The following is a 12,896-nucleotide window of genomic DNA, read 5'->3' as shown; positions in this document are numbered from 1 at the left end:
ACAGTCTAATGTGAGTCCCGTTGTAGGTAACTAACTCTCTTTCTCGTGATGCTTTGAAGATTCTCTCTTTGTCTTTTACTTTTGCAGTTTTAATTATGATGTGTCTTGGTGTAGGCCTCTTTGGGTTCATTTTGTTTGGGACTCTCTACACTTTCTGGTTTGTGTGTCTTTTTCCTTCAGCAGGTTAGCACAGTTTTTAGTCATTATTTCTTCAACTAATTTATTGGTTCCTTGTTTTCTCTCTTCTCCTTCTAGTATTCCTATGATATGGATGTTGTTATGCCTCATGTTGTCCCCCAAATCCCTTAAACTATCTTCATTTTTTTTAATTCTTTTTTTTTCTGCTTTGATTGGGTGTTTCCTTCTTCCTGTCTTCCAAATCACTGACTCAGCCCTCTGCTTCATCCAACTCACTGTTCATTTATTCTAGTGCGTTCTTTATTTCAGATATTGTATTCTTCATTTCTGACTGGGTCTTTTTTACAGGTTCCATGTCGTATTTTTGCTTACTATTTCTTTTGTTAAATTCTCAATGATTTCATCCATTCTTCCCCTAAGTTATTTGAGCATTCTGATAACCACTGTTTTGACTCCATATCTAGTAAATTGCTTTTTTCCATTTAATTTCGCTCCTTTTCTGGAGATTTTTCCTGTTTTTTTTTTTTTTTTTTTTAAGTTGGGGCATGTCTTTCATCTCCCTGTTTTGGCTGCCTCTTTGTGTTTGTTTCTGTGCTAGGTAGGTCTGCTATGACTCTCAGTCTTGGTAGGGTGGCCTCAGGAAGTGTGTGTTTTGTGGGACATCACACAGTATCCTTGACCACCTGTTCTGGATGCTCAAAGAATGGCCCTTGTGTGGGTTACGTGGGCCCTCCTGCTCTAATTGAGTCTTAGTTGCTATTGCCCATTCATGTGTGGGGTTGACCATCAGGCTGGCTGATGTGAGGATCAACCCCAACCATAGTGTACAAGTGCTGTGCAGATGCTGACCACTCAGAGTGGAATTTGCCTCAGCAGAGTCTGATGCCTGTCGAGATCTCTCTTTGGATATGCTGCTAGTAAAGCTAATTGGACCCTGCTCTGATACGGTCTGAAGCTGGCCATTGGGTGTGGTAGTTCTGGGGCCTCTTGGGAGGAACTCTGGTGTAGGTCAATGTCAGATGGTGCCTGTGACTGGCCTGGGGCTACCTGTTTGGAGCTACAAAGTAATCCAGAGTTTGTGGCTGCCTTTGGTGGGCCTGGGTATACATACGAAGGATCAAGCTGTGCACCAAGGCTCGCTTTTACCAGCACTGGACCCCAGGGAAGTTCAGCAAAAGTCCCTAGGAACTCCAAGGCCCACCTCTGCCTACCTTAGTTTGCAAGCTGCCTGTTAGGCTCAGTCACTGAAAGAGGCTCTGGCTGTACTTGAGTTGCATGTAATACGTTCTCAGTGAATCACCAGGAAGGGGCAAAAAGTGTTCTCCAGATTTATATGAGTTCAATCTTGGTGCCAGTGCTGGGTCTGAGGCCACTTAACAAATGTCCCAGGAAATATCAATCCAACTGCTACCTTCTGGGTGCTCACACACCTTTGTGGTGGGGTGGGGTCTCAGGAAATAATCAGGGTGAAACCGGCAGAGATATCAGACCTAAACACACCAAGAGTTGGCTGTGTGAAGGGAAGGCTCTGCACTGGGTGGGTATAAGAAGGAAAAATTTCGGCTGTCCAACTGTCTGTTCCAGATTCTGCCAGGAGTCCAATCTTAGCAGGGAGAGGCCATTGGGAATTGAGAGAGAGAGAGCTGCTTGCTAGTCAGGTTTGGGCAAAGTTGGGGTGTGGCCCTTACCCCAGATCCAGACAACTCAGACTGCCCCAGATTCTGCTCAGACCTTGGCAGTGTGGTGCCACCAAGAATCAAGAGGATGGGGAGGTGCCAGTCAGAATAACAGAAAAGTAGGAGGAATGTTCTCCCCCACAAGCCATACAACACAGTCACTGACATCCCTTGAGTCTGCCCAGACCTTGTACCAAGTTGCTGACTCCTTAGCAGGGTACAGTCTCCATAGGGTGGATCACCATGGAGTCCAGAAGGTGGGGCTCTTTCATTCCCCTGGGCTAATGCCACACAGAACATGCCCCACCCAAGAAAAATGGTGTCTGCAGTATGGGAGAATGACTCAGCACAGGGGGTCCCAGCAGTTTTCCCCTCTGCTCTCTCCCCAGAGCCACAGACTCCAGTCTCTCTTCACACAACTCTAGTCTGCATTGCCCTCCCTCTGCTGGAGCCCAGGGTGAGTGGTTGCAAAGACATTTTGTGTGTTGGCCCTTTAAGAAGGTATTTGAATCTCTAATGGGCTCCCATCTATGACTAGCAGACAGAAATGCTGCTGCTTTCACAACTAGGTGTGATGTGGGTGTCTCTTCCAGGCTCTGGTGCTCTGGGCTGGGGTGCTTGGCATGGACTCGAGATCCCACACTCATCAAGGGGAACCCTGAAGCTGAGATTTCCATCTGGAACCCCAGCCACAGCCTCTGGGAGTGCCAGCCCCATTCGCACTTCCTATCAGTCTTGATTCTTCTGTAAATCTTTGGTTATAATACTTCTCTTCAGCTAGTCTTCAGTTGGTTATTCAGGCTGATTGCTTTGTTTTTCAGTTGTACTTCCAGTTTGGTCCTGGGAGGAGGTGGGTGTGGCTTCCACCTACTCTACCACCATCAAGGAAAATTTTATTTTGTACTTTATGCTTTCACTGTCCTACTTTTTTAAAAAAACACATAATTTTTGCCTAAATTAAGGTCACTAAGATTTTTCTTTCTGTATTTTCCAAATGCTTAATCTGGCAGTTAAGTCTAATGTTCCATGTGAATTAATTTTTGTGTATTGTGATAAGGGTTGAAATTTTTTGTTTTGTTTTAGTTTTGCATATGTCTATCAAATCGTACTGACACAATTTCTTAAAAATGTATTTTTCCCCCACTTAATTCCCTTTTCACTTTTGTCAAAACCAATTGATTATATATTTACATGTGGCTGTAATTCTGTACTTTATTCTGTTACATTAATAGGTTTTTATTACTTTATGTCAATTCTATTCTGTCTGATTATATAGATTTATAAGTTTTGAAATCAGGTAGTATAAATTCTGAAACTTTGTTCTTGTCTAAATTTGTTTGGCCATTGTACATCCTTTGAATTGTCATATAGATTTTGGAGTCAGATTGAAAATTATTATTAGCTTAGAGATGCCTACTGAAATTTTGATTGGAATAGCTTTGAATCTATATATCAGTTTAGAAAAAAATGTTTTTTTGAAAATATTGAGTCTTCTGATCCATGTGTGGTATATCCCATTTCTTTGGGTGTTCTACATCTCTCATTAATGTTTGGTAGTTTTCAGTGTATAAGCTTTAAACATCTTTTGTCAAATTTATCATTAATTACTTTATATGTTGATAGTATTATAACTTATTGCTTTTAATTCTATTTTGTGATTATTTATTGCTTGTATACAATTATTTTTTCTGCCTGTAAACAATTAATTTTTATGTCTTCAACATATATTCTGAAAACTATTAGTTTTTGTAGCTGTTTTGGCGATTACTTAGATATTCTATAAACACATTCTGCCATCTTCTGATAATGGCAATTATATTTCTTCTTTTCCAATTTGTATGGAAATTTTTCTTGCTTTATTGCAGTGGCTAAGATTTTTAGTACAATGCTAAAATAAAAGCATTCAGAGCAGGTATTCTTGACCTTTTCCCCCAAACTTAGGGGCAAGCATTTAATCTGTGCTGTAAGTATGATCGTTAAATTTTTAAATACTCTTTTTCAGGTTGAACAAGTTCTTTCTAATTCTAGGTTACTGGGAGTTTTTAATTATGAATAGACATTGAATTCTGTCCAATGTTTTTTCTGTACCTATTGAGATGATCATGTGGGTTTTCTTTTTTTAGTTTATTAATATGGTACGTTCCACTGATTAACTTTTAAGTCCTACAGGAACCTTATATATCTGTAATTAACCTCACTAAATCATGCATGATCTTTCTATAAATAAAATTTGCTAAAATTTGGTTAAGAATTTTTGAGTCAGGAGAGATGTTGGGTTATATATTTTTTAATGTAATATCTTTATCTATTTTGCATATCAAGGACAGTGCTGGCCTCATAGAATGGTTTAGGAAGTATTCATTCTACTTTTATTTTCTGGAAGAGATTACGGAGAATTAGTATCATTTCTTTTTTCAGTGCTTGGTAGAATTCACCAGCGAAACCATGTGGGCATGGTGATTTCTTTTTTTTGGAAGGTTATTAGTTATTATTCAATTTATTTAATTAATATGGGTATGTGCAGGTTATCTTTTTTTAGTTGCTTATCAGTTTTTGAAGACCTTTGTTAATCTCAAATAATGTGTAGAATTTACTGGCATAAAGTTCTTTAATAATATTCACTTTTTATCTTTTTAATATCAGTAAAATCTGTAGTGATGCCCTTTTTTTCCCCCATTTCTGATATCAGTCATTTCTGTATTCTTTTTTTCCCTGATTAGTATGTCTAGAGGTTTACTAATTTTAATAATCTCAAATCATTGATTTTTTCTATTATTAATTTGTTTTCTATTTCATATCCTTCTACTTTGATCTCTATTATTTCCTTTCTTTGACTTATTTTGTCCTGTTTTTTTAAAAAATTGTTTAAAGTGAGAGGTCCCTGTGACTCTATCATGGCCCAATGCGAAAGCTTCCCTGTTTGAATTTTCACTGAAATTGTTTCCGCTACCACCCTTTTTGTGATTACTGGGCATTTAATCAACTATAGTCTTCTAAGTTAAAAGTGTGAGACATGTTGAGTGTGAGCAGAGGTATTCTTCTGGGGTTGTGAGAAAGTTGAAAGCAGGTCCAAGCAAAGAACCAGGAAGGTGAGCAGAAATCTTAATTTACAGAGAAGATTCTCAGAATCAGGGTCATTAAAGAAATTCTCCCTTTTCCAAAGAAATGCTTTATAGAATAAGTGTTAGACTTCATGGTGGTCATGAAACATCGTTGGGTCAATGGATACAAGCTACAGAGAGGCACTCCTGCTCTGTCACAATCAGTGAGTCCCAAACAGGAGTGGTCTCTGTGCAGATGGGTGTGAGGTCTCAGTCCCTGGAAGAACTGAATAGACCTAACATCTGAACATTTGTTGACTCTGTAATTTTCATCTCTGAAGTCAGGCAGGTAGATGTTCAGATTCCACTGTCACCACATACCAGTTGTGTGACTCTGAGCCAGTTACTTAATCTAAGTCTTAGCTTTCTCATATGTAAAGGTCAGTAATAAGCATGCCTACTTTACAGAGTGGTAAGGTTAAATGAGATACCATGTATCAAAACTTTTAGAATAGGGCCTGGTATATAGTATGTACTCCATGCAGTTTTATTTATTTGTTTGGTTATTTATTATCATGTGCTGAAGTCATAGTTATATAACTTCTGAACTGGGAAGAACCTTATAGGTCATTCCATCCAAAACCCATTATTTAGTGGATGGGGAGGGTAAAGCAAGGAGGAGAGACTTGCTCCCAGTCATACAGTTTGTTGTTTATTAAAACCAGAGCCCAGGCACTCAGACTCTGACCCACTGACACTCCCCTCTCTCCATATCACACATGCACAATAGAACCCAGGGGACAGGAACCTTTAAAAGAAAAAGTTCTAAATTCTGGCTTTTCCATTAGTGTGCTATGGGATTGGAGGTAAATCATTTCTCCTCCACAGTTCTCAGCTGTTCCATCCATAAAATGTGGACATGGCAATATATCTGAAAGCCTTTCTCAGTTCACTGTTTTGTATTTTAAACAGGTAATTTAAGCTAATGTAGAAGGAACTGGTTGTTTGAAATTGCTTTCCTTGAGCAGGCATTTCCATTTGCCCACAGTGACAAAAAAAAAAATTGCCTTTGTTTCATGTTCTATTTTAAAAGAAAATCTATCCTTCATTTCTAATCTTGTTTGTTTGCAGCTGTGTTGAGTTAAATAGTATACCAGGCTTAAGACAAGTCAGCCAGCTTCCTGGGAAAGCAGCAAGAGGGTTGCTACTTTGTGCTCCTTATCTCCCTTCAGGCTCTGATAGCACAGCTTGCCGCCCACCCTGTCCCTGTCACAGGCTCAGGAATTTGCAGAGACCACACTGTTCATCCAGTCCGGCTCCTGAGTCCCTCCATAGCACCTTAGAGATAATTACTTGTTCATGCTGTTCCCAAGTGGTGGGGAGCAGGCTCTACTTGCCTGCCTCATGAATGTCTGCATTCATCCACAAAAGAGAAGCAGTATTCTGAAAAGATATGCCTGCCTCCTGGCTTCCTTTGGCTGCAGTGAAAGAAAGATTTTCGTTTTCTCTTCTCCTGCTCATTTTGCAAGGTTTTCTTTCTGTATTGTTGCTTTGAGTGGATATGCAGCCTGTCAGACATGTGTCTTCCGTACAGAATGTACTTACGGAGCACCCACTCTGTGCCCAGTGCTCTGCTGAGACTCTGAGCCTGCCCTCAAAGAATGCACGGACCTGGGGTGGTGGCAAATGAGCAACTCTTGGGTTTAAGTCAATATTTTAATTCCTATAGAGTGCTAGAAGAATATAGCATAGGGAGATGTATTTTTACCTCAGGAAAGGCTTCCTGGAAGTGGTACAATTTACAGTTGAAAGATAAGTATAATATTAATGAGCAGAAAGGACCATTTGGGCAACAATTTCTTTCACAGACTTAATAAGTAATGTTAATTGAATGCCAACTCAGTGGCATGTCCTATGCTAACTAGATGTTAATGGATCTACTTGAGAAAGGGGAAAGATGGATTTGGTGGTCAAAGACAACATCCTTCCCGGGTAAAGAACTGTTGCCTATTTCAGATAGGGCAACTGAGGCAGTATAGGAAAACTGGCTTATCTAATCTATTCCAGTGGCTCAGAGGAAGAACAAAGATTGCAGGAGGAATATCCTGCTTTTCCAAGGCAATGCAAGTAGAGAGTTTCAACCTCTGTAATACTGACATGTTCAGCCAGGTAATTCTTTGTTGTGAGAAGTTGTCCTGTGTGTTGTAGGATATTTAGCAGCATCCCTGGCGTGTACTCACTAGATGCCAGTAGCAACCTCTCTGCAGTGAGGACAACTGGAAACCTCTCCAGACATTGTCAAATGTCCCCTGGTAGGCAAAACTGCCCTGGTTGAGAAACACTTTGAGATGCATTTTATGTTGGAAAAAGCATAAAAGTCAGGACCTGGAGAATAAGTCTCCTCTTTATAGTTTTGGGTAAGTCAGTTTCAATTTAGGACCTCAGTTTCTTCACTTTAAAAAAGAAATGAGTTGTACTAGATTCATTCATTTGTTCTTTTATTCGTTAGTTTATTTATTTCTTCATTCACTCAATAAATTTTTTCTAAGCTCCTGCTATGTGCCAGGCACTCTTCGAGGTGCTAGCAGTGACCAGGAATAAGACGGTCTCTCGTCTCATGATGCATACTTTCCAGTCATGGGAGGCAGGCAATGAACAAATAGGCATTAAAAAGTAATAAAATCCCAAGCAACAACAGTTTTATGAAGAAAATAAAGCAGAGCAATCTTATCAATAGTGTCTACAAGTAAGAGGCTGTCCTCTGAAGAATTACTCTGAGATGACATTTGAGCTGAAACCTAAGTGTTGAGGGAACCATCCAGGTGAAGCTCAGAGGAAAAGATGTTTCTGGCAAAGAGGGCAGGAAGTACAAAGGCTTTGAGGTGGGAAAGAGCTAGCCCTGTCCAGAGAGTGGTGAACAATGGGGAGAATGCTAGGAGAGGTCTAGAATTCTCTAGAAGGGGATGACAGGGCCGGTTCCTGTGGGACTGTGTAGAGTATGTAAAGCAGTTTGAATTTTTTTCTACCTGCTACAGGATGCTATTGGAGGGTTTAAGGCAGGAGACTAATACAATTTGACTTATTTTCCTCTGTAGATCATTCTGGCTACTTTGAGGATAATGGATTTTAAGGGGACAAGAATGAAAGCAGGAAATCAAAGGATGTAGTGGTTACAGTAGAGCAGGAGAGAGGTGGCCAGGGCTTAGCCTAGACATGTGGTAATGGAGATAGAAGAAGATAGAGTTAGGATTTCTTCTGGAGGTAGAGCCAACTGGATTTGCTGCTGGGTTGGATGTGAGCGCTGAGGGAGAGAAAGCAATAAAAAATGATGCCTAGGCTTTGTCCAAAAGAACTGGGTGAAGCATTTTATCTTTTACTTATGTGAGAAAAATAGATTTGGGAGTGAAAGGCAATAGTTCAAGATGAATCTAAAACGATTTCCAACTAGAAAATTCAATTCTATAATAGAATTCAGTGTTGCCCTTCTTTTATCTTCTCTGGAGACCTTAGCTTACCTTTTTCTACCTCCACAACACACATCTACCAAAGATGCACACACGAAAAGCTCTAACAAAAATAAATGTGTGAGACAATGGCATAGCAGGGAATCAGAGTGGTTTCCAAACTACCTCATGCATGCAGAGATAATCTTGTGCCTAACAAGCTACAAGGGACTTTGGAAAATCATGTTAGATGAGATCCTGTCAATGGGAGGTTTTGCTATCAAGCAATCTAATGAGGCTTAAAGAAAACTGATAATTCATTAGCATTCTCAAACATGCCCCCACTTTGTTGCTTGGTAATTATTGAGTAGCTACAGATTGGCTCAGAAATATAGTGACAAGACAGACTGTTCCATCCATCAAATCCCAACAGCTATAATCATCTAATGAATGCCACATAAATCAAACAGTGGAAAATAATAATAATATCTTTGCTTCCCCCTGAGCCTTTCAGCAAGGTTTCCAGAGCCTATGGTGAACACATTTATTGGAAACTTTGATACCCCCTAGGGTGCACAGCCATAGCTGTCGAACAGATACAGGACAAGGGTACTTCTTAAACACAAGGCAGAAAGCAAGGAGATAGTCCTTTAGCCTAGGAGAAAATTCTTCAGCTTGGATGTTAGTAGGAAAGTAAGAAATTGCGAGTAGGCATGGCTCTATCAGGCTTGGCTTTTTCAGGACTCCAAAACCAGACAGGCTTCTCTCTAAGGCTGGCGTAAGGGAGACAACTCCAGAAGCCTTAGATCCATTTCTTCTTCTAGCACTAACATAGAGAGACCTCAAGGCATGGTGGCAAGTGAAGACTGCACAACTCTTGGCACAAACGGTACTACCCACCTATTACACTAAGACACTTGGACAAACTCTGGCATGACCTTTATTGGCTCAAGGCCATGTCCCTAGGATACGACTCCAACCCCCTTAAAATGCCTGCCTAAGAAATCTTATCACCACCAGAACACTTCACTATTTGTTCCAGCTAAAACCTGGCTATAAGGCCCTGACCTACCTGTTCTTAGAGCATTTGCTTTAGCAAACTTGCCATTGTAATCCTTTCTCTGTCCATTTGGAACATACATTTTACAGCCCATGAGGGTCTTTCTCAAGGACCTGAGAGCCATCCCTTTGACATGTAATCAGCAAAAACAGATAGTCTTTTGACTCTCTTCCAGATAGAGTCCCAGCCTCTCTGGGAGGGTGGGGCCTGACTTTGGAAAGCACCAGTTAGCAAACACAAATGGCCTAATCCCATTGACTGCCCACCACTGAATGGCCTTCAGTACTTTTCCTTCCAGATACCCCAGCAAATGCCTAACAAGTTCTGAAAGTAACTATCTACCCATTTTTAAAGTCAAGGCATTTTTCAAAATTTGCTTTGGAAAAGATCTGGGATTTTTCTCTCTGTTATTCCTTTTCTCACTTTCTTCTCTTTCTTCCTCTTCATCTTACTATGTTGTAATGAAGAATGAAAGCATGTTTATTACCTATTCTAAAAGAAACCTCCTGCTTTTTGTTCACTGGAGTTGAGCTCAGCTTATTCACCGACGTCTCTTTCCTACTATAGTTAGCTCAATAGAATCTGTGTTGGCGTTTTAACAAGGATCTGGTACACTTTTATTTTATTTAATTTATTTTTACCCATCCAAGGGTCCGGGTACGCAGAAGACCACAGGAACAAGTCTGGGTTCAGACACTTCAACCAATGCAACTGTGGCCAAATGGCTTCATTGCCTGAAGCTTTCCCTTTGTAGCTGTGAAATGAACATACGAAAGTATATTTCGGATTTCTAAGTTGTTGTTATCATGAAACTGCATAATGCTTGCAAATATTCTAGTGCCAGATAAGGTGAGAAATTTTTTGGGTGGTTATTTTTCAGATCATGACCATCTTTGAAAAAAATGTACTGCTGACATAAAACTGGCCCATGACACAAAAACCCTGATGCCCCTCCCCCGATTTATCTTCCACTCTCTCTTTCTTTGTAAGTAGAGCATCAGTGCCCAAAATTGATACCATCCTAAGAAATAAACCAAGATTGTGGCTTTGGGTACATCTTTATTAAGCACAAATCTGTTACCAGGTAGGCACAGCACATTGACTGGATTGTAGCCATCTCTGCTTGGAAAATGTGAGCCTCTGAGTACTGACACGACATCACTAATAGGAGGTGACAGAAAGAGGCCCAGACACTGAGTCAGCAGAATGGCGTCGGTTTCCTCTCTCTGCCATTCTGTGATGTGTGAGGAGATGGGCAGTGGCCTTCAAAGCATGAGCTCCAGCCCCTGCCTTTCTGACCTTGTGTGGTGGTAGACATTGAGGTCCCCACTTCTCTTCCTGGAGTCAAGCTTGGAGGCCCAGAATATACTGAGCACATTTCCCAGAGTCTGAGGGTTGTTTTTGCTTTCTAGGCTTGGGGGGCACAGTGCTAAGGTGGGCTCTGGCCTAGCAGTCTCCCTCACCCAAGCTACAGTCTTCATCTGCTTCCTATGATGCTCGCTCGGTCAATACAAATAAATTTTTCTGTCCCAATTCTCTTCTGAGACTGAGTGTTTATAAATACTAGCCATTTGACTAGGCCTAGACACTCTGCCTGTGTCTTACCATTCCTTTCTTCTTGAGGCACCAGATCCTGATTTTGCTCCCCACCCTTCATTGAGTCCTGGCATTCTGCTCAAACAAGCAATTCATTGGGAGTCTTGCCATCATGTCACTGCCTTTGACTGAGTTCCTATCATCATGGCCTGGGCATTCCTGCTTCGTATTACACCTAGAGACCAGACTAGATCTCTGTTCTGACTCTACCAGCTCACATGAGCTGAGTGCCCACTTTCTGTGGATGATGCAGTTTGAACTGATAGCCACCACACTTAGAGTCAGCTTGCAAGTCAGAAAAGTTCCCATAGTCCTGGTCCTGACTGTCCCCCCTCTACCACTAGCTTCTCCAGAGGCCTTGGTGGGAGGTCTCAAAAGACCTTACTCAAAATCTGGCTTTGGGTTCATTCTGACTCTTTCTGCAACTTCTTTCTGGAACTCTGCCATGAGAATTTCCATGCAAACAAATCATTCTCATTGATTTAAAGGTACACCTCTTCTTTGATGAAGATGAACTATCTTGGTTTTGTCAGCCCACATTTCCTTTTTGCACTTGTCTCATAAGCATGGAAGAATTTAAATTTGAAGGGCAATTCAATACATTATCAATTCTGAGACATCTTGCCATCATTGTTCAACCAGCTTGTATTATATTTTAAATAGTTAGTGAAATGCTAATTTGAACTTGGACAATCCTTTTATTGGATCAAGCTGCAAAACTTCAGAGAGTTTAACACTGTTAAATATATTCTTCAAAGTACTGATAATAACAAAGGCATAGGCTGCAGTTGCAAAGATCTATGGCACCATCTGAATTAATGCCTTTGGGAAAAGGGCTTTCCTGCAGAGCAGTCAGCTCTGGGCATAGTAGCAAGGACTGCTTCAGTCTTCATGGAGAGCAGGTGGTCTTGCGACTCAGATTTCAGCTCTTCCTCCTTTTGTGAGGAATGCAATAACTAAGGAAAACCCATCAACCACTGACCTGATGCCATGAAGTTTTTCTAACTATAACAAGAGGTGAGAGCAGCACAGATACTCTCCCACAATTGAGTCACCGTGCAACTCTTTTTCTTCTTCCGGCTTCAGTTCACTCACATGTAAAATGAAGATATTGGGTAATATAATCTCTCAAACCATTCCCATTTTAAGAGGTTTTTTGTGTTTTGTGGGTTTTTTTTTTTTTTTTTGCGGGGGTGGGGGTATCCATTTGCCCAGTCACTGAGCATCCTCAAACTTCAGCTTAACTCCAAACCAGAGTTGGTCTCTAAGTTAGACTAAGTTGTGCGTTAAGGTTACCTTCACTACAAGTTTTCCATATTCTAAATTATTTATTTGTTCTTAAAAATTATTAGGCTCCTAATACATGTAAGACACTACATTTCTCTTAGTTGTTAGAAAGTTACTATGGAATTGAATATAAGTATTTCCTGGTGTTTTTTGCTTCAGGCCTCTGAGATTGAGCCAGCTGTCCCCTTTACAAGACAAGCCTTCAGACTTGGAGACGGTGCTGCCACCTCTCTGCAGAGAACCATAGAAGCAGATGGCAAGGGAGACAAGGTCCATCTTGAACTCTAATCTACCCTGGTGGGATTTCGTTCTTCTCAGCCTGAAGGAGACTTTTGAAGTCCTGTGCTCCCTCCAACCCCCTTATTTTACAGTAAGGAAACCAAGACACAGAAAAGAGAAGTTAAGTAGTTAGAACAAAGGCAGAAAGCAACCTGGGTTTGAGAACTGACTCCACTGTTCGTTAGCTGTGTGACTCAGTCAAATTATTTACTTTTTTATGCCTTTGTCTCCTCACTTGTAAAAATGGTTATAATAACTACCGATTTCATAGAGCTTTGTGAAGATAGATGAGGAAATTAAAAGAAGCATGTAGCAAAGTACCTAGCATACTCAATAATGTCAAATTATTTAAACACTCAATAAATGTCAAATCTAT

This window comes from Desmodus rotundus, chromosome 2, assembly GCF_022682495.2.
Source record: "Desmodus rotundus isolate HL8 chromosome 2, HLdesRot8A.1, whole genome shotgun sequence".
NCBI lineage: Eukaryota > Metazoa > Chordata > Mammalia > Chiroptera > Phyllostomidae > Desmodus > Desmodus rotundus.
The sequence above is the reverse complement of the archived record's forward strand: the minus strand, read 5'-3'. Positions refer to the sequence as shown.